Genomic DNA, 3,895 nt, shown 5'->3' on the forward strand with positions numbered 1-3,895 from the left:
GCGACGTTACACAAACGTTGAATGTATATTTATACATATACTGTACTATATGACTGCGATGCGCACAATATATTGTCACGCATTCAGTTTTGTCGTAATTATGATAACCAACATATCTCTCTATGCGTTTATTTCAATTCTGACAGCAATGTCAAGTTGTGTTTTTGATTAATATTTTCTGATATAAACGTATAGAACGAATTATTTCTAAATTGAATTATGAAAGCATGGCGTCAATATTACAAAAAATCATTTCAGAATTATAGGTTAACCATTATTAACCTATAGACATCGGAGAGTTTTCCAGACAATTTGAAAAGCCAAGACATTATAATTTTAATAAAGTGGCTGATGAACGTTTTCCGTCTTCTGAATATACAGGCCTTAATCATAATCGTGTTATATATATATTCCTACAAATCGATAAGAAATTACTGTTTTTTATGTAATGTATGTAATGTCATCTCAAGCAACGACACATGATTTCTTTCTGGCCATCTTCGGCGATATTTCGATCTACACGGTGATGATTGAAGCTGAAATTCCGGCTAAAGCCGCCGCCGCCAATGAGATTGACAGACAGATTCAGAAGTGCTGTGACAACCAAAATGTCATTAAGTCAACCATCAACTTCTCATTGAGTAACAAAAATAAAATTCAAACTTCCATTGAATCTTCCGTCAGTTATTAAGAAAATCGCTCATGTGCATTCGCTAGTTGAGAGGAATTCGATAGGCATTTCGCGCTGAACACACAACTGAGTTAGCATTTTTTTCTTGGTCATATAAACGAGTAGCCGGCGTCGGGCCGCTAATAAAACACCAACTATTACAAAATATTTTTGAAATATGAGACTATTAGAGAAACATAAGATACCCAACAGCACAACGTTTGTATTAAGTGTGTTTATACTTTGTCCTTAAAATAGACACAACACTTCACTCAAACCGTTCCGAATTTAAGAAATATTTGCTGCACCGGCTATGACAGTTATTTAAGTTCAGCACAACGAGCATGAGGCGCAATTTATGTACGATTTGTATCTGGATGGATAGGGGTTTATTCGTTTTCGACGTGCATTAACGTTCATATCAACGTGCCGTGCAATTAGTGAAGTACGGATAAATGACGACGCAGTTCCAATATACGTACGCTACTGTACGGTCACTAGTGTACAAACATGTTACTTCGACCACTCCCCTAGTAATTGAAATTCTGTCTAACTCATGCATATCACCGTTTGTAATTTCAGTATCAGGGTTGTGGATGCAGTTACTCAAATGCGTGTATCAACCGCTTTGTATCATAGTGTCAGATTTTCAAGCTTACCGTCCAATAAAAAACCGTGCGAATATTGGAACATCATTGTAATTTATTGGGATGTAAATACTTCTAGTACTACTACTTTACTTCTATTAAACGCCCTGATATTATAAATGACGCATTAAGACAATGTGTGCGTGTTGACTTGTTTGGATGTACACACGCGTGCTTGCATGTAGACCGTATATACGTATAAACATATGTACACAGCACGCATGTAGACCGTATATACTTATGAACATATGTACACAGCACGCATGTAGACCGTATATACGTATGAACATATGTACACAGCACGCATGTAGACCGTATATACGTATGAACATATGTACAGAGCACGCATGTACAGCGTATATACGTATGAACATATGTACAGAGCACGCATGTACAGCGTATATACGTATGAACATATGTACAGAGCACTCATGTAGACCGTATATACGTATGAACATATGTACACAGCACGCATGTAGACCGTATATACGTATGAACATATGTACACAGCACGCATGTAGACCGTATATACGTATGAACATATGTACACAGCACGCATGTAGACCGTATATACGTATGAACATATGTACACAGCACGCATGTAGACCGTATATACGTATGAACATATGTACACAGCACGCATGTAGACCGTATATACGTATGAACATATGTACACAGCACGCATGTAGACCGTATATACGTATGAACATATGTACACAGCACGCATGTAGACCGTATATACGTATGAACATATGTACACAGCACGCATGTAGACCGTATATACGTATGAACATATGTACACAGCACGCATGTAGACCGTATATACGTATGAACATATGTACACAGCACGCATGTAGACCGTATATACGTATGAACATATGTACACAGCACGCATGTAGACCGTATATACGTATGAACATATGTACACAGCACGCATGTAGACCGTATATACGTATGAACAATATGTACACAGCACGCATGTAGACCGTATATACGTATTAACATATGTACACAGCACGCATGTAGACCGTATATACGTATGAACATATGTACACAGCACGCATGTAGACCGTATATACGTATGAACATATGTACACAGCACGCATGTAGACCGTATATACGTATGAACATATGTACACAGCACGCATGTAGACCGTGTATACGTATGAACATATGTACACAGCACGCATGTAGACCGTGTATACGTATGAACATATGTACACAGCACGCATGTAGACCGTATATACGTATGAACATATGTACACAGCACTCATGTACAGCGTATATACGTATGAACATATGTACACAGCACGCATGTAGACCGTATATACGTATGAACATATGTACACAGCACGCATGTAGACCGTATATACGTATGAACATATGTACACAGCACGCATGTAGACCGTATATACGTATGAACATATGTACACAGCACGCATGTAGACCGTATATACGTATGAACATATGTACACAGCACGCATGTAGACCGTATATACGTATGAACATATGTACACAGCACGCATGTAGACCGTATATACGTATGAACATATGTACACAGCACGCATGTAGACCGTATATACGTATGAACATATGTACACAGCACGCATGTAGACCGTATATACGTATGAACATATGTACACAGCACGCATGTAGACCGTATATACGTATGAACATATGTACACAGCACGCATGTAGACCGTATATACGTATGAACATATGTACACAGCACGCATGTACAGCGTATTTGCGTATGAACATATGTACACAGCACGCATGTACAGCGTATATGCGTATGAACATAGACCGTATATACGTATGAACATATGTACACAGCACGCATGTAGACCGTATATACGTATGAACATATGTACACAGCACGCATGTACAGCGTATATACGTATGAACATATGTACACAGCACGCATGTAGACCGTATATACGTATGAACATATGTACACAGCACGCATGTAGACCGTATATACGTATAAACATATGTACACAGCACGCATGTAGACCGTATATACGTATTAACATATGTACACAGCACGCATGTAGACCGTATATACGTATTAACATATGTACACAGTACGCATGTAGACAGTATATACGCACGCATGTAGAACGTATATACGTATTAATATATGTACACACCGCTCATGTAGACAGTATATACGTATTACCATATGTACACAGCACGCATGTAGACCGTATATACGTATTAACATATGTACACAGCACGCATGTAGACAGTATATACGTATTAACATATGTACACAGCACGCATGTAGACAGTATATACGTATTAACATATGTACACAGCACGCATGTAGACCGTATATACGTATAAACATATGTTCACAGCACTCATGTAGACAGTATATACGTATTAACATATGTACACAGCACGCATGTAGACCGTATATACGTATAAACATATGTACACAGCTCGCATGTAGCCCGTATATACGTATAAACATATGTACACAGCATGTAGCCCGTATATACGTATAAACATATGTACAAAGCACGCATGTAGAACGTATATACGTATGAACATAATGTACACAGCACGAACG

The sequence above is a fragment of the Mya arenaria genome, chromosome 14 (assembly GCF_026914265.1).
Source record: "Mya arenaria isolate MELC-2E11 chromosome 14, ASM2691426v1".
Taxonomy (NCBI): domain Eukaryota; kingdom Metazoa; phylum Mollusca; class Bivalvia; order Myida; family Myidae; genus Mya; species Mya arenaria.